Source organism: Staurois parvus, unplaced genomic scaffold (assembly GCF_062004578.1).
Source record: "Staurois parvus isolate SC_StPar_1 unplaced genomic scaffold, SC_StPar_1.0 ptg001220l, whole genome shotgun sequence".
Lineage (NCBI taxonomy): Eukaryota > Metazoa > Chordata > Amphibia > Anura > Ranidae > Staurois > Staurois parvus.
Genome location: NW_028319016.1, coordinates 364661 through 384670, shown reverse-complemented (window position 1 = coordinate 384670; position 20010 = coordinate 364661). Strand labels below are relative to the sequence as shown.

At 42.7% G+C, this 20010-nt stretch overlaps 1 pseudogene; it reads left to right on the top strand.

Moving 5' to 3' along the window:
• The first annotated feature begins 5940 nt into the window (after positions 1–5940).
• LOC149438088 (olfactory receptor 1L6-like) lies at positions 5941–6861 on the top strand (annotated as a pseudogene).
• The last annotated feature ends 13149 nt before the right edge of the window (positions 6862–20010 follow it).

Here is a 20010-nt window from a genome sequence, read left to right as displayed (position 1 = left end):
GTACAGTGCATTACAGTCTACAATGTGTGGGTGTACACGGTATCACAGTGTGCAATGCGTAGCTCCATCCTGCATGACAGAGTACAGTGCATTACAGTCTACAATGTGTGGGTGTACACGGTATTACTTTGTACAGAGTATTACAGTGTGCAATGCGTTGTACACTGCAGTCTGCACTAAAGCATTTTACACTCATGCACTGTACACACTAACGCATTTGACATTTCTAGTGTGCAATGCGTTAGTGTGCAATGCCTTGGACAGTACAATGCATTTGCAGTATTGGTGTATGTTTATTAAGCACAGATAATTAATCTGATTTTAGTTATCAAGGAGAAGTCTTCTCTGTCCCCCTGTTTATGAGGTGGAGGACAATTGTTTTCCGAAGAAGAGAGGAGACATTTTTTCAAGGAGATCTGTATAGATTTCCAGAGATATGTGTAGATGGTTGAGGGGCTGCATGTGATCGCCGGAGATAATTGTGAATAACGATCACCTGAGTTAAACCAGTGAATGAAAAGTGTAAAAAAACATGGATTGAAAATAATCTGCACTGACCACTGTGCTTTGTCAAGCCACATATTGGCACATTCTGGTGTCACATAGATGCGATGTGAAATTTGCAGTGTTTTCTGTGCAAGCGCTGCACCGCATCACAACCGCAACCCCTTCATGCCACCTGCTGCGGCTTTCTAGGTGAAGTTACCAACACACCAATATTGGTACACAAAGCGTATTGCGATTTGCCAAATTGGATGGCATGCCTATTCACACCCATGTGCATACCCTGAAAAAGGGTCCTGCACATTTTTGGCCCGGATGCGGTGCAATCTGAGGTGTGCAAAATGTTTGTCTCTAATTGCAACGCACACAAATTGCATGTGATTTGCCAAGGAGTGCGGTGTTAGACCACAATGCATGTATGTGAAGCCAGAATAAAAGGATGTGGATTTTGTCTATTTTTACTTGCGCATGTTAACATTATGGAAGTGCATTTTTCTTCTGTTTAACATGCTATAGACATGGAACATGCATTTGGATGGAGTGTTTTTGTATGTGCATTTTGGAAGTATTCTAAACACACATTGACCCTAGGGCCACACCATATCTTATGCAGGCCATAGATGGATCGAAAATCGGCCGATTTTTCGGCTGAAAATAAAATCGGCCGATTTTCGGATCGTTAGTGGGCTATTTGTTCGGCCGTTTTTCGGTATTTTGGCAGATTTTTTTTTCGGTAAAGTTGGAAAAAAACGGCTGAATTTGCCGATCGGCCGATTTTCGCGGCAATGATGGGCAAATCGGCAGATTTTTTACTGATAAAAAATCTGCACATGAGCAGTGACCTGCAAGAGGAAGACAAAAAGAAGAAAAAGAAGAAGAGGATGATGATGATGAAGATGATGAAGAAGAGGATGATGATGAAGAGGATGATGATGATGAAGAAGAAGAAGATGATGAAGAGGAAGAAGAGGATGATGATGAAGAAGAAGAAGAAGAAGAGGATGATGATGATGGAGAAGAAGAGGAAGATGATGAAGGAGAAGAAGAAGAGGATGATGATGAAGAAGAAGAAGATGATGAAGAGGAAGAAGAGGATGATGATGAAGAAGAAGAAGAAGAAGAAGAGGATGATGATGATGGAGAAGAAGAGGAAGAGGATGATGATGAATAAGAGGATGATGATGAAGAAGAGGATGATGATGAAGAATAGGATGATGATGAAGAAGAGGATGATGATGATGAAGAAGAAGAGGATGATGATGAAGAAGAGGATGATGATGCAGAGGATGATGATGTTGAAGAAGAAGAAGATGATGATGAAGAAGAAGAAGAGGATGAAGAAGAAGAGGATGATGATGAAGAAGAAGAAGAAGAAGAAGAGGATGGTGAAGAAGAAGAAGATGATGATGAAGAAGAAGAGGATGATGATGAAGAAGAAGAGGATGATGATGAAGAAGAGGATGATGATGATGAAGAAGAAGAGGATGATGATGAAGATGATGAAGAAGAAGAGGATGATGAAGAAGAGGATGATGATGATGAAGAAGAAGAGGATGATGAAGAAGAAGAAGAGGATGATGATGAAGAAGAAGAAGAAGAAGAGGAAGAAGAAGAAGAAGGATGAAAAATGAGAGGAATTCCAGTATGGCAAAAAGTGTCCCTGCAGAGAGCTCCGCTATTTCTTTGACAGTTCCTTGACATTTACAGCGGTTGCAACATTGTATCTATTTGTTTCCGAATAAAAACATCTGTATCCGAAATGGATACAAATACATTGTTGCAACCGCTATAAATGTCAAAGAACTGTCAAAGAAATAGCGGAGCTCTCTGCAGGGACACTTTTTGCCGGCTGTAGACGGGATGAAAATCGGCCGATTTTTTTTTTTTTTTTTTTTTTTTTTACCATTGCTGGTAACGTCGACCGCTTGAACAACCGATTTTTCATTTTTTAAAAGAAAAATCGGCTGTTTTTCTCCCCGTCTATGGCCTGCATAAGCATTAGTGTGCCTGGGGGAGGGGGGGACCTTTGGCCTTTCCAAACACAGTAGATGCTCCAAGAATGTTTCCTTGAACTCTTGAAATGGTTAAAAAGGAAAGACACTCTAGATAGCCTGCACTGAGAATTGACTGTCATGATGACGTGTCAATGATTATTTGCTCTCATTTTTCAGGAGTGGTACTGCTTGCGGTTGAAGCTGGTAGAAATCCACCTTCACGTCCTCCACTCACCTTCACTTGTGGCCAGTGGATATTTTGTGGCCGCAGGCAAGAACTGGCATCGAGGACCTGCATAATGACCCTGGCATGCCAGAGGTGGTTTGGAAGCAGCACAGCAATTTGACCATCCCTTTCCTCTATGTTGGTTTTAGGGTGCAGAATTGCTTCTCATTCGTGAACGGACTGTCACCGGATATCAGAGTCCCCATATTTTCAAGATATGTTTTAGCCATGTTGGCTTATTTTTATGTTATTTTCCAAGTGTGTCGCACCTAACCGCACAGTAGTGTGGTGCCATGCGTATTTGTGGCTGTAAATGGGGCTGTTTTTAATAGACGTGTGTAGGTGCAACAACGTTTTCATCATGGTACCTGCGCACATCTACATAGGGCATTGCATTTCTTTGCTGTGCTGGAAAATGTGTGTTCTTGCATGCGTTTCTGCACCACCAATGGTGTGAACAAGTCCTAAGGGCTGGTTCACACTATAGAAACAGTCTAGATGTGTTCCTGATGGGTTTTTTTCATGCCCTTTTGGCATGCATGTTTAGTGTGTTCCAGTACATTTTGAATGCGTTTTGGACATGTTTACATTGCATTTTTGTATCCCTTCCACTTATTTTTTTCTATTTTCTTTGTATTCAATGTAGTTAGGGACATGTGCGTTTTAGTACATTCAAGGACGTTTCAATGTGTTCCAGTACAGTTCTGTGCAGAAACAATGCAGCGTGATCAACTTTGTTTACAGCACCTGCAATGCATTGAAAATGCAAGCGCTCATGTGAACTATGACATTGACAACCATATAACCTTCTTTCTGTGCGTTTGTGATGCTGAAAAAGCAACTGAAACACATGTAGTGTGAACTGGCCCTAAAGGTTATTAGAGGTCAGGGAACAGGACTGACCAGGAATTGTGAATTCAATCAGACTAGTGGTGAGATACAATCAGCAATTGTATAATAATGTGAGATCTGAGCTGTAGCTGATAGAAAATGAGACACATTCACTTGATCAGTAAATAGATAGTTAAAGAGTGGGGCGGTGATCCATAGATTTGCATATGGGACAGGTGATGATGGGGTGGGGGAGGGGGTCAAGTTGTATAAGGAGACAGATTTAAAAGAGAAAAAAGTTACAATGAAATATACACGGCATGAAACTTGCACATGACCTAATTGGCAGAAGAACAGTACGCAAGTAACATTCATCCACTTTCAATCATTAGGCAAAATCATAATTGATTGATCAATATTCCTGCCACAACCCAGAAAATTGATCTCCATTTTTTTGGGATGTTGCCAAGACTGGGATTAGAACCCATGACCCAAGTGCTGTAAGTTCTGAGCTCTAACCACTAAACCACTGTGGGAGACACAGTTTGAGCTATAATGTAGAATAGTTACATTGTTTAAAAATGATAGAGCGAGCGCTGGTCACATGATATAGACTAGTAAAATGGTATTACACAAGATAAATATAACCACGAACAGTAGTGCATTAACTCGTGAAAGGTCATCCACCCCTGTGACAGTGTACTACACTATTGAGCACCTTTCTGGCTCCTGTGGCTGAGCTAATTCCTCCCCAGGACCATTTGGGCACCCACCCTGATGGATGGATGGATGGATGGATGGATGGATGGATGGATGGATGGATGGATGGAGCTGGATGACTAACCCATAGCTGCCAGCATACCGCTGCACCCCCAGATGTGTGATGTGTATAACCCATGCACATTAATACTTTTGTTCTGGTGAGTGTAGACCAGTCCCAAGGGTGGTTTACCTTTCACGAGTTCATGCACTACTGTCCGTCACGGAGAGACCACACGTGCCATTCATAGGCACTCTCTGAGTTGGTACTCTCACACGAAGGACATTCCATTATTCAGGAATGATTATATGAACTTATTTTAGCACCATTTACAATATTACATCATTGTTGCAATTCTTTGCACTTTTTGGTTTTTACATGCGTTCATTATTGATCACATGCATTTATAGTGCTGAACTTGTCTTTACCATAGAATAGTTACGTGATTAAAGAGAATGAAGATATATAACTATATTGGGAAATTAGAAGTATATAAATTATTTGAGATATAAGTGTGAAAATGTTTAACATTTGAAAATAGAATGTATGACATTCATTAGTAAATGCATTACTTTCCTGATCATTTTGGAGAAACAGCAAAAAAAAAAAATAGAAAATTCTAATACAGCTGTACAATTTATTACATTCTAAAAATTCTCTTTTGCTATCAGAAAAAACGCCAATGTTAATAAAGCCTGTGCTTGTGCGCCATCTAGCGAATATATCAGGTATTGCACCTAAAAATGTGCCAGACAGGATACCACATTCACTAATGGCAAAGTAGATGCTCGTTAATGAGCTTGCTAGACGCTGGTCAGACGACTGATTGATTAACCGGAGTCTGCCTGAATGGTCAGACTCTGCTGATAGACTCACATCTTAGTGAATCAGGGCCTCTGAGTCCCAGACAGGGGCGGACCGACCATTTGGAGACTCAGGCACTGCCCGAGGGCCCAGGGTCAGTAGGGGGTCCCATGAGATGCCCCTGGTACCTTTTTCATAGGCTTTTTTGAGTTTGGGCAAGGACACAGGGGCCCCATGATCCCCTATTGCCCGGGGGGCCCCATGAGTTGTCAGTCCGCCCCTGGTCCCAGGCCAAGAGCAACTTCTTGCTCCAACCTTGCCTTATTTATACCACCTGCTGGTGGTCATCAGTGGACCACAAAATCCGGTCCGAAACCGCCTCTGCCATAGTGGCCCAGAAAACATGGAGTGGAATCTACCTTAATCTCCCAGAAATGATCTCATGCGAGGTGAAACATAGCATCCATCGATCACCGCGTCTTTCATACTGTCACAATATATAAATATTCATTTTATTTTTTTGTATACATGTAAATATGTTTTTATTAACAAGCTGTATGTTTGCAAGATTTTAAATAAACAAAAATTTACACATATTTAATTGCTTAATTTTGCTCTTTCTTGGGGCGCACTACTCAACAAATGTACATGTAACTAGTTCTTCAGTTTATCTTGTCTTGGTTTGCATTATCTGGGCACCGTTTGTTATACGCTATGGCTTAAAATTAAACATTTTTTAAACATAACATCAAGTTCCACCCTGTGATATCAAGTTGCTCCGTGTGATCTTTTTGTTTCATTAATAACTGACCTATAAAAACATGGTACCTTCTGAAAATAAGACTCTTTCTGGCTTTGTCCTGTTGGGGTTTTCTGATACATCTCATCTTCTCTTTCCTCTCTTCTCCTTATTTTTGGTTGTTTATGTCTTTTCAATTGCAGGAAACACCTTTATCCTCACACTTGTTACATCACAGCCTCAGCCTCACACCCCCATGTTTGTTTTGATGGGGAACCTTGCCTTTGTGGATGTATTTTTTACCTCCATTATCATCCCCAGGGCCTTATATGGCTTTCTTTCTAGAGACAATCACATCTCCATCACTGGATGCTTCACCCAGCTATTTTTGTTTCTGGCAGTGGGCAACATGGACAGTGTTTTGTTGACCATCATGGCTTTTGATCGATATTGTGCAGTTTGTTTCCCTCTACGTTATCTGAAAATTATGAACAAGAGAACTTGTATCTGCCTCGTGGCTATCTCTTGGATACTCGTGTGTCTCCACTCTACTTTATATACCATGCTGACTTCTTCTCAGCTGCACTGTAGTTGGCTAATCCAACACTTTTTCTGTGATCTTTCTGTAATAATGATGTTAGCCTGTTCAGGAGTATCAGACACTCTTCAGAAGGTTCTCTTCATTGAAGGTCCCATTGTCATCTTTGGTCTGGTGCTCTTAATCCTAGGGTCCTAGATATTCATCATCAAAGCAGTGTTGAATTTACAGTCATCCTGAGGGAGATGGAAGACCTTCTCCACTTGCTCATCTCACCTCACCATGGTCATACTCTTCTACAGCACAGTCATATTTATGTACTTTCGGCCAGGCTCCATCTACTCACCAACCAACGATCGGATTATCAGTGTGGTGTATAGCATCATTATACCAATGCTCAACCCGTTTATTTACAGTCTGAGAAACAAGAAGGTAAAAACTGCTGTAAAAAAATTCCTAACATAAAATATTTGCTGTAACCTCTACCTATATGTGAGGCCTAGAGTTTAAATATCTGATGTTTTGGGCCTATATGAAGACCATATTATATATCTCACATTTTGCAAGGTTTCTTCTTAAAACACCATCAGAAGAACTCATTACGGATCTGTAAACCATGGATTAATATATTTGTCATGCTGCTTGCAGGTTTCTTTCTTAGTTCTTATTTAATGTACAGCTATGTGATCTTTAGAACAATATAATACATTGTACCCTATGTTGATTTGTTTAAAACGTTTTTTGGACTTCAATGAACATTGCACAAAAGATCTAATGCACTTTGACAAGTATCTGTGTGGATTTAAAGTAGATGTAAATCAAGTCACCAAAATCTTATATAAGCTTTAGCATGTTAATGTTAATTCGAAAATAACATTCAGCCTTTTTAAATTTGTAGTTTTTATTAATAAAATAATATTTGTAATCCTGCCATGTATTTGTTCTTGTTCATGCACTTGCTGCAAAAGGGTGACAAAGATCGAAACTATGAAGGCCCAGACCTATCTGGTCCGATGCAGTGTGTTAACACATAACTCCAGCTTTGCTATCACTTTAAATAGCTTGTTGGGCCAAGGTGGCCCAAAAAAACTATTTCCTTTATTAAAACACGCGTTCGCTGTCAGATCGCAACATCATCATGAACTGGATGTATGAAAAAAAAGCTACATGTCTACCTGTTTATGGCCAGCATAAGGGCTTGACTTCTCCTTACTTTAGGGCTAACTAAGTCCATCTACCATCCCTTCTCTGCAACAATGAGTGCCAATGAGGTGGACGTGCTTTGCCAATATCTGCCTTGCCATTCAGATATATACTACTCAAAAAAATTAAAGGAACACTTTTTAATCAGAGTATAGCATCAAGTCAATGAAACTCCTGGGATATTGATCTGGTCAGTTAAGTAGCAGAGGGGGTTGTTTCAGCTGCTTTGGTGTTAATGAAATTAACAGGTGCACTAGATGAGCAACAATGAGACGACCCCCAAAACAGAAATGGTTTTACAGGTGGAGGCCACTGACATTTTTTCCCTACTCATCTTTTCTGACTGTTTTTCACTAATTTTTTATTTGGCTAGGGTCAGTGTCACTACTGGTAGCATGAGGCAATACCTGGACCCTACAGAGGTTGCACAGGCAGTCCAACTCCTCTAGTATGGCACATCAATACATACCAGAAGGTTTGCTGTGTCTCCCAGAACAGTCTCAAGAACATGGAGGAGATTCCAGGAGACAGGCAGTTACTCTAGGCGAGATGGACAGGGCTGTAAAAGGTCCTTAACCCATCAGCAGGACCGGTATCTGCTCCTTTTGTGCAAGGAGGAACAGGATGAGCACTGTCAGCAAATCACCTCCAGCAGGCACTGGTCTGAATGTCTCTGACAAATCAGAAATAGACTTTAAGGGGGGCCTGAGGGCCCGACATCCTCTAGTGGGCTCTGTGCTCGGTTGGCATTTGCCATTGAACACCAGAATTGGCAGGTCTGCCACTGGCACCCTGTGCTTTTCACAAATGAGAGCAGGTTCACCCTGAGCACATGTGACAGATGTGAAAGGGTCTGGAGAAGCCGTGGAGAACGTCATATTGCCTGTAACATCATTCAGCATGACTGTTAGGTGGTGGGTCAGTGATGGTCTGGGGAGGCATATCCATGGAGGGATGCGCAGACCTCTACAGGGTAGACAATGGCACCCTCACTGCCATTATCTGAGTCAACATCTTCTACCTGCCTCTTCCAATTTACAGAATTAACTTTTAATCTTCTTTAATTTTTTTTTGCCTGGCCTATGAGAACAAGTCCAATTTTTGAGAGGGTGAATATAGCACCTTCTGTCCTGGGATGGCTAAATTTATTATATGGCTCTGCTGTATCCAGCCAAGTTACACTTTACTTTTTAGGTCTGTTCAGCATTTCCCTAAGCCTTCTGGCTGATTGCTCCTGCTTGCTTCTGGAAGAATGTTCCACAAATCGTGAGGGAGGAACAATTCCTAGATTATGAATAGTTATCTGATCCAAGCCAATCCCTCACTTCCCTTCTCTTTTTCTCCCTCTTTCTTCTTTTTCCCCCCTTTTTTTTTTTCTTCTAGTCCCCTTTCTGTTTTTCTCTCTTCCTTTTCCCCCTTTGTCTTGGTGCTTCTCTTTCCTCTTTTTTTCTCTTCCTTTTCCCCTCCCTTTCTTTAACTTTGTTTCTCTTCTTTTTGGTCCCTTTCCCTCATTACTGGGGGCTCTGCTCTCTCTCTTTTTATTGTGGTCGCCAATCCCACCCAGGGGCCCTGACCCCATGCCCTTATACTTATCCTGCAGTTTTTGGCCCTCCTACCACTCTTAATACTTGGGGTCTCAACACCCCAGAGAAGCGCTTGCTGCTGCTCGCTGACCTCAAAAAGAGTAAAACTCAAATTGCCTTTCTACAGCAAACACATTTCAAATGTGATAATATCCTGAAACTAACCAACCGGGACTTCCCATGAGTGTATCACAGTTCCTCCCTATTTCTAAATCAAAGGCATCAGCATTCTGATTGGAGGTGCGGTGCCCTGGTCGCGTGTCTTGGTACAGTCGGATCTGCTTGGTTGATTCCTGTTGCTCAAGGGATTGATTCAGGATGTGCAGTATAGCTTTGTCAATGTTTATTTTCCTAATGTGTACCAGGCCCAATTCTTGCATACTTTATTGTCCACTCTCCTAGGCTTTGTTGAGGGGACCCTGATTTTTGGTGGTGATCTTAACTTTGCCATGGATGTCTCTCAGGGCCCTTCCCATCTCTCATATGCCCGTCTTTAACGTTTGAAGGACGATCGTCAGCTCTTACGCTTAGTTGACCCGTGGCATTGCTGAACCCTCAGGGTCATGATTATTCCTTTTTTTCACCTGTTCATCATACCTATTCACATCTAGACTACATTCTGATCTCATATCTGGCTCTTTCGTCGGTGGTCTCCTCACAGATCTATGTTTTTTCTTTCTCTGACCATGCTTCGGTCCATCTTATTCTCAGGTTGAATTCAATGACCTGAGGTCCTCCCTCCTGGAGATTGAATGAGACCCTCCTTCCGTCTTCAGATACCTGTAGCGCCTTGCGGACCGCTCTTTGTGGAGTACTTTGTGACCAATAATGACTCGGTAGACAACCCTCTTGTGGTGTGGGAAGCCCACAAACCAGTGGTCCGGGGTCTTTTGATTCGTGTAGGTGTGCATCTTAAGCAGGAGCATTCTCGTCCGATTGACAGCCTTCTGCAGGATTTGGGCAGGCTGGAGTGCTCCCACAAAGCATCCTTGATGCGGGATACTTATCTTGAACTCTCTAGAGTTCGTGAGGACTTGCAATCTCTTCTCTGCTTTAAAACAAAGCAAAAACTAGCATGGCCCATTGCTCTATGTATGAATATTCCAATAAGCTGGGCACTTTATTAGCGAGGGCTCTTAGAGTTCCCCAGGCCCGAACTTGTTTCCCGCACATTCAAACTTCCTCGGGTCCTAGGTCACTCCTCTATGGGTACCACCCTCTCGCAAGGGTTGCTGTGGCGGGAGACACTTTGGGTGGGGAAGCCATGGAACATAGCTCACTTTGGAGGGGTGGGAAGACCCGTCTCAGTTCCCCATTACCCTCTTATGTGTAAGTCACCCTGTGCCTGTTAGGGGTGCAGGGTAAAATGTCCTAATATTGTGTAGACATGTCTAGGAGATAGGTAGGGGTTGTTCCTTGTTTAATGCCATGTGGTTGTATCTCATTGTTCTATTGTGTCTTGATTGGGAGCAAACTATTATGGGATGTATGTGTTTGTGTATTGGCTTGGTGGGGGGTGTCTCTTGTTACTAAATATATTGCCCCACCCTGTATATATATCTTGTATCTGTGTTAAAATAAAGCAGTCTATTTTCTGGTTTTCGTTCAAGAGTGGTGTCTGTGGATCTGTGTTTGGACAGGGAAGCTGGAGTCTAACGGAAATACCCAAGTGCAGTCAGGGTCCGGTTCCATTACATTGGTGACAGCAGTGGGATTGTGCTTCCAAGCTGTGAACACGTCCAAACCACCACCGGGATACAAGATCAGGAAAGTAGATGTCGGTCACCCCAGTAGAGATATGGACCTGGCATCAGAGTTCCCAGGGCTGTTGCGGATCGTTCTTGCAACATACCCCAGGACTGTGTCTGTGGATGAGTACCTGGAGCTCAGGCAGCAGATTGGGTTTTGAAGTGGAGCCCTCCAGGTTGCTGGTATGGACAAGGGCAAGTGCTATCCAACCCCAGGGGAACGGGCCAGGGACCATTGGAAGTTACTGATGCCATTACTGGGAGAGTGACCCCAGGAGCAATGGGTGACTGAGTTGGACTTGCTGGTCCAGCAGGAGATAGAGCTGGACAACCGATATCGGGCTCTGCAATGGTACACAGAGCAGGAATATTTAGGGGTGACAACAGAATGCTCTCCGGAGGGATATGTCTTTGGTGTCCCTGGATTGCTGTGGGAGAGCCTTACAGATCATTTTGTGTTTGGCGATGAAAGAGAACCTACCCTTGAGGACCTGCGAGAAGACAGAGAGGCTATGTTTGGTCTCACAGGGGTCTCAGAGCTTGAACCAGATCTGGAATACCTGCTGATGAAAGAACAGGATCTGGAAAGGGCATACAGGCAACTGCTAAAACATGTTCAGCAGCATGCCCAAGAATCAGCAGTGGAAATTCCAGAGAGTGGGGATTTGATAGACTTCTCTGCTGAGGAAAAACAACCTGGTGAGCCTCCAGCAGAAGAGCTGGCAACAGGGCCAAACATTTCTGAACTCTGCCCAGCACTGGTAACATCTTTTGGGTTCCACGGACAGGAGATGGTGAACCCCTATCCCCAGACACCAGTTCCAGAGACTAGGGATTTGATTGACTTTTCTGCTGAGGAGGAACCAGCCGGCCAGCCTCCAGCAGAAGAGCTGGCATCAGGATAATTTATTTGGGGTACTGTGTGGGTGCTGGCATTGGGGGACTGGAAGTACAGACTAACTTCGGAGTCCACCCGTCTGGGGTTTACTCCTGCGTTAGTCTTCTGCCGAAAGGGGAAATATGCGACAGAATTGACTTTGGGTGGGGGGCCCATGGAACACAGCTTACTTTGGAGGGATGGGGAGACCCCTGCCTCAGCTCCCCATATCCATTTTATGTGTAAGTCACCCTGTGCCTGTTAGGGGTGCAGGGTGAAATGCCCTAATATTGTGTAGACATGTCTAGGAGATAGGTGGGGGTTGTTCCTTGTTTAATGCCATGTGGTTGTATCTCATTGTTCTATTATGTGTCTTGCTTGGGAGCAAACTATTATGGGATGTGTGTGTTTGTGTATTGGCTTGGTGGGGGGTGTCTGCTGTGTGTCTCTTGATATTAAATGTATTGCCCCACCCTGTGTATATATCTTGTATCTGTGTTAAAATAAAAAAGTCTATATCCTGGTTTTCGTTCAAGAGTGGTGTCCGTGGATCTGTGTTCGGAAAAGAAGCGGGAGTCTAATGTAAATACCCAAGTGCAGTCGGGGTCCGGTTGCGTTACAGTTGTGAGATGGGGAAACAGCCCTCATTGTTTGAATACTGCTTGTGTGGAGTAAATTAAATGTTTTGACTGACATTCTGCAGTTTAGCCACAAGATGTCGCTGTTTTTCTAACACAGCCTCAGACTGCATAGAGATTTCTATATTCATGAAGGGGTGGGGTTTTACACATGGAGAGTGAACAGGAAGAGGAGAGCAGCTGTGCTTGGGAGAGAGAAGGGGGGGCTGTGTGATCTGAGAATCCGATGCCATCCACATGTGAGGACAGCCCTCCATAATCTGAAATTCAGTTGAGTGAAGCTGATGGTGTTCAAGACGCTAACCCTGTTCAAAGAAAGGAAGATTGCTGCCAGGAAGCTGATGGGAAGCTGAGGAACTAAGCAATATATATACTGTGATATTGCATGCTTATTGGAGAGACATTTGTTCTGTTCAGAGTCACCAGCATATGCAAAGCAGACCCGGGTCGGTAAGATCGTGCACCCACCTCATTTCAGTGTCGGCGCCTATAGGACTGAGACAGGCCTATAGTTAGTTAGGGTCTCTGTTTGTTCAGGCCACAAGTGTTGTTACTGATCATTGGAAGGACTCCACAACTTAAAGTGACATTTCACATTGGAGAGCTGATAAAATCCTACAAACTCAAGCCAGACTGGCGTGTTGCTCAGAAGGAATACTCAGGAACGTGCTACAGGACCAGTTATGGGAGGGGGAATACTGTAGATTTTTGTAAGATTGTAAGCTGTCGTGCTGTACCGCAGGCTAGCCCATACCGTACACCCATACACTGATTCCTGCTCTTTTAGGGTAATAACAGGTAAGGTTTGGCAGCTTATTTGTGCCCGCCAGTAGGTAAATTACTTCACTTTCTACCTTCATTCATCAGAAGGCGCTGTGCTGTGCTGTGCAGCACAAGGGTCTCAGCCTTCGGGCTGGGTGTATGTAAATTTATTGTATGTTTCCAGCATTTGTGGTTGTGTTTATTTGCCACATCTAAGTAAAATTCTGTGACAAAAGCTGGTGTTGGGGTTGCTTTCCTTGTTCATGACTTCACTGTATCCTGGGGAGCCCACCCCGGTACACGGCTTACACAGTCGCCCTCACTCCTTTCTTACATTTCGGCATCGGGAACGCAGTCTTTGACAGGGTTCATTGGCAGTTTATCCTGACCACTCTACACTATATTGGCCTGGGGCCTGCCATGTTGTCTTGGATTTCCTCTCTTTACTCTTGTCCTTTCATGGCTGTTAAGGTCAATGAAGTTAGGTCGGACTTTTTTGATATAACGAATGGCACCCGCCAGGGCTACCCACTCTCTCCACTGATCTTTGTGCTTTCATTGGAACCCTTTTTTTGCACGATCCAGACAGACCCTAATATCCCTGGCCTTCTTAAGCCTTCCGGGGCTCACAAGGTGGCTGCTTTTGCGGATGATTTGATCTTTTTAACTGACCTGCTTACCTCTCTGCCAGCCCCGGTGACTGCTTTTCGCGTGTTTGGATCCCTGTACTTTTTTTCAGATTAACTTTTCCAATCCACAGCCCTTAATATTACAATACCGAATGCCATGGTGAGCCAGCTTTGCACTATGTTCTCTTTTCGTTGGGCCTCTGAATCCATCTGTTACTTGGGGGTTCACATTACTCCTGACCCGACTGCTCTCTATTTGGCTAACTTTGAAACACTCCTGCAGCATACGAGAGTGGATCTGTTGAATTGGCACTCTCTTGCCCTCACATGGTTTGAGTGCTGTAATGCTCTCAAGACTTTGCTCCCCCGGATTCTCTACATTCTCCAGGCCCTTCCCATTCCATTTCCTCCCGTCTTTTTCAAGAAGATGCATGCTCTCTTCCAAGACTTTGGTCCCATCGGAAACCTCGTCTCCAATTTTTATTACTACACCTGCGCCTTGGGGGTGTAGGACTCCCGGATATCTGAGCATATTACAGAGCAGTTCATCTGACGAGATTGGTAGACTGGCACTGTCATGCTTAGACAAAGCTTTGGGTGAATATGGAGCTGGAGGATTCTGGGGGTACCGCCAAAATCTGGCCCTGGATCCTGTCAAAATTGCCTAGGACTTTGCTGGACCACCCTACACTGGATAGCACTTTGCTAGTGTCCTGAGGGACTTTCCGCAACTCCTCCCTCTCCCCATTGCCTCTCCTATGCTCCCCATTTTTGGGAACTCCGAATTTCCTCCGGGACTGGAGGACCCCCAGTTTCATCGCTTGGAGGCCTAGGGGCGTCTACACTTTTTTGATTTCCTGGATACAGATGGTAATCTTGCGCCTTCTGCTTTGCTGATGACTGCGGATCCTCTGTTGGCCTTCTGGAACAGTCTGCAACTTCGTAATTTTCTTCGACAATGCTCTCACTCCACGGGGATTGGCCGTCGTCTCATCACCTTGGAGAATATCTGCCATAAGAGAGAGCCCATTAGGCATTGTCTTTCCACTCTTTATTCTGCCCTGATCAGTCCACAGGATGACATTCTACCTACCTTTCTCACTCACTAGGAGGGCGATTTAGGCCTCCGTCTTACGGAAACACAGAGAATAAAGATTCTCCATTTTGCACAGAAGTTGTCCATTGCCTCCAGGGTCCAAAAAACAGTTACAAGATTTTGTGTTCTAGAACTTTGGAGAAAGGTCTAGAAGCAGTGGAAGGATTTGAGGAGTGGCTGGTCTGTACTCATAGAGGATCCTGGCCAATCCCCAACAGGAGGCTTGGCAAGGGGCCAGGACAACCTTTAAGAGCAACTGAGCCTGCTCAGCTGCAAGAGAGTTTCGATGGAAAATATATTGGGCTCTCTGCTTAACATGATGCTGTGATTGATTGATTAGTCAAGTCTACTCATGATGCTCTGGTGATGTTTGACTGAGTTCTGCTTGCCTTCAGGAAGCTATGAGAACCTTCCAGAACATGGGTACGGGCTGGGCAAATTAACAACATGAATATGGATACTGTCACATCCAACTGCAGGGTAGAGTGGCCCCATTGCATTCTGAGAGAGGTATTTATGTTCGCTGAGCAAATGGGTTCAGTGTCTTTCCCAGGAGAGGATTGCACCAAGCCAGGCTGGACACAGACTTTCCTCACCTGTCACCTGCTGCCATCCAGCCTCAGGTGGGTTGACCTGAGGGCCTGAAGTTAGAGAGAGTGACCCTGGTTCTACAGTAAGCTGACTGAGGGAAGCTGTCTGCCAAAGATCTGTTTGGTATAACTGGATTGTTTCACTTGGAAGATTGGAAGCAGGCTACCATTCTGTCCTTGGGACTTGTGAGTGCTGACATTGAGAAATTTGGGGACTCTTTGTGCTTTGCTGCCCCTCTGGTGCTTGATAGTCAGCATGTGTCTGAGAAAAGGGAACACTAGCTAGTGTTCTGAAGAGCTTGTCCAATTGTTGCTACTGCTAAGGACTTTACCTAGCTACATTATCTTTGGGCTGTCACAGTCTGTCATAGCTGGCTTGTACCTGAGGAGCTAAGCCCTTTAACTACTACTACTGCAAAAAAGGGACTTTGCTCACCCCTAAACTAATTGCTGCAAGAATTCTAAGAGAAGTCTGCAATCTGCTTTCAGCCAGGACTTCAACAGTGCTCAACTAAGAGATCAGCTAGATGTCCTCAATGTGAATAGTTCTATTTTTGGAGTATCCTTCTGAATCCCCTATGCCTATTCCCAGTTTTAAAACAAAACTCCAAAATCAAACATGCCCTAGACTGGTCATTGAAGACAACGAGCAAGTGTGTGTGTGCATTTGGTTGAAAAAATACACTGTGCTTGGCTGCGGGGTGAAGTAAGGGGAAACCTTGGCGAAAATACAAGTGCCTCCTCCGGGAGTAGTGCTACACACTTAGTTAATATCAATAGGGATGCGTGAAGCTGCCGGGGTTCAAATTGCAAATAATTTTGATCAAAGTACGAGGTTTGTGAACCCCATTGAAATCTATGTGGGACAAGTCTTGTTATGCAATTCTGGTCATTTATAGGTCTATTAATCCAGCTACTGTCAATTAAAGGCATGGGTAGCTGGGCACTGCCATGTGGGACATGAACCAATTTCAAATTAGAAAAAAATTCTACTTAAACAGAATTGCCAGTTCCCCCTTCATAGTTCCAATGTACGTGACAATAAGGCTGCTGTGAGCCCAAATTTTATTAAAAGAAAAGGGCTGAGTTATCCGATCCTTCACATTATTGTATCTCAAAACTCAGATGACCTGGGGCAAAGGCAATATGCTGCATTATAGGTTATTCATTACTTCTGGCAGCAAACCTTGAAACTTTTAGGTCAAAGAAATTTTGACCCATGATAGCAATGAATCCGACCCTCATCCCTAAATCTAGGATTTATATGTCAGTATTAGAACAAGGACTCACTGTTCTCCTAATCAAATAATGATTTAGCTTCCCTGCATAGCTGACAGCTCGGAGCTATAATTGTGCCATGTGGGAGATGCTGAGGTCTCTGAGGATTCCAACTGTCAGATGTGACAAGAAGCTCTGTGTCCCGTCTGTTCTATAAAACCAATGGAGGTTCAGACATTGCTTTGAGCAGTTCCCATTCCCACATGTTGCATATAAGACTGCAGTACAGTCCTTGGAGGACGGGGACTGGCATTACAGAGTGCTACAGACAATATGAACTGTGTCCAGGCCAATGACAGGTAAACATCTGAATTATGAAGCTTCCAGAGACAGACAACAGTAGTGGATTGCTCTTCAGAAGGTGGTATAGCGTTGGTTGACAGGCCTTTAGGAGGTGCTACTGCCACTTTCTGATGCCTTTTTTTTATTATTCTTTCTTAATTGCTGAATGTTTTACATTGCACATTACATCTACATTGCACAGAATCATTTAAGTGCATCACATTTGCAAAAAAATAAGAAATCAGGACGGGGCACATACTTTTTCACATCACTGTAAATAGATGCTATACCGTATTCAATCATTGCTGCATAGTGTTCTTTATGAGATGCAGAAGCCAGGGGTGTGACTACAGCTGATGGGGCCTATTGGCTACATTTTGTTGGGGTCCTCCTAGGCAACCTCCCTACTGTCATGATCTTATCATAAACACCATTTCCAGATAACTACTACTTACAGATAAACTACTGGACTTCATGCTCTCCCACCCCACACCAAGCAAGTGCTGAAAGATGTGGTCTAGCAGTAAGAGTTGTAGTAGCAATAATAATAATAATCACCATCACAATATTTTATATTATTCAGAAACAAAACAAAAAATTGTGTTCTTGCATAAAATTAAGATAAAAATTATTAAAGTGTGAAAACTCCCAAAACTGGGCTAAATATATATAAATTCCTCAAAATGCATCTCTTTAAAATTATATCGGTGTCTCAAATACCATGCTACCACATTAAATTATTAAACGTGCACAAAAATATTTTTTGAAAGAAAAAATATTCCAGTGGTGCATGCATCAATTAACAATATAAAAATTCCCTGAGAGGGGAGCACCACTCCTATATATATAATTTATTTTTTGCACAGGTTTTCACGTGGTGATTATTTGATGGACTGAATGATTTGTTTCTTTTTGAAATAATATGAATTATTCATAATTTTTTTTCACGTGGTGATCACTTGATGGACTAAATTATTTGTACTTTTATTTTGTATTATTTAGGTTATCGGTATTATCAATATTTATAATAATTATATTTTTGGGGGGAATTTTTATATTGTTAATTGATGCATGCGCCACTGGAATATTCTTTCTTTCAAAAAAATGTTTTTGCACATGTTTAAAAATGAATAAAGAGCCGCAGCTCCACTATGAGATATATCTCCTAGATTGTAAGCTCGAAAGAGCAGGGCCCTCGAACCCCTCGTGTATCACATTGTATTGTTATTGTACTGTTGCATGTTCTGTCTCCCATTGTAATGTACAGCGCTGAGCGAACTATTGGCGCTTTATAAATACTGTATAATAATAATAATGATAATAAAAGTGTTTTAGTAAATGAGCTCAGCCAAAAAAAGTGAGGCAAATGTGGAATTTGTTTTTTTCCAAATGCGCTCTAATAGTCTTTCAAAAGTAGACAAATGTTAATCATACATTGTATCCAAATCCAGATAAATCACCAAAAAGTCCATGTGATAAAGTCCTCTGTAATGTGCATAAACGTAAAAGCACAATCCAAAGTCAGCTCTCCACCACCAAGATGTAGAAAGTCCATGCTGGAACCACCACCAATGGAACAGATGCGGGTTTACAACCTATAAATGATCCTCTAACTAAAAATAAGTCATATACAATAGAGCTCATGGATAAAGACAGCACCAGGGACACATCTCTCCTGTTGGTACTCTTCTGAAACATCAGGCATCTTCAAAGAAATCCTCCTCCCATCACCATACCAGCAGCACTCATGAGAAGATATGAAAGCAAACAACCCACATAGTGTAAAATCTTAAAAACATTAAACTAAGTATTACACTCACATGGATAGCTGCACAATAAAAAAAACCTTATCTGCTCAGCATATACTGCAAATCCACCCTCACTTCAAGGATCACTGGAACACGATGACATCAGCATGTAGCTCCTCCCTATGCGTTTCTTCATAAATTACTTTTTAGAGGATAATTTATAGTTGGTAGGACTTTTCCATTGGTGGTGGTTCCAGCCTGGACTTTCTACATCTTGGTGATGGAGAACTGATTTTGAATTGTGATTTTACATTTATGCACATTGTAGAGAACTTTATTACGTGGACTTTTCAGTAATTTATCTGGATTTCTGGACACAATATTTGATTAACGTTTACTTTTGAAAAACTATTAAAGCACATTTTCAAAAAAATGTTTCCACATTTGCTTCACTTTTTGTTAGCGCAGTTCATTTTTTAAAATATTTTATATTATTACATAATTAAAACTTCCTAAAATTCTTTTTTTGTAGAACTGCACACAGCTACCTTGTCACTGGGCTTTTCACAGTCTGAAGAAGATTGCTTTAGACATATGCGGCTAATTTCAGTGCTGGCCGAGTTGACCAGAGGGCAATAAATCTACACTAAAGCGGCAGATAAACACATTGCCCTTACTGCATAGCCTATAAAGGGGACCTGTGACTAGAGACAACGATTCTGCGGTTTCCTCCTGTACGTCTGATGTCAGATTTCCTTGTTTGGAAATGTCACAAGAGGTACAGAGTCAGTGTCAACAGCAACTTTTTCAAATCTGAAAAAAACAATACTGGATTTGTACTTTTTAAACATTTTCTATGTTTAATTTTTCCCTACAGCTCCCTTAATGGGACTCGTATCCACCCCCAGACCCCATAGAAGCTATGTGGATTGCTATGGCTATTGTGACGCCACTCACAAAAGCTTACATAGCTATCTCCATTGGGTCACCCAATAAGTACTCTATATGTGTGACTTGGCCTTCATTGTTTACGGCTTTGGCCTGCATAGTCCCTTTAATTTGTTAGTTGTGTGTTATGTCTATTTGACTTATTTTTTTAAAACAAATTTCACTTTCTTCAGATGTGCTGCATCCAGTAATCTACGTGTTTTTATCATATACATAACTGGTTAATATACAT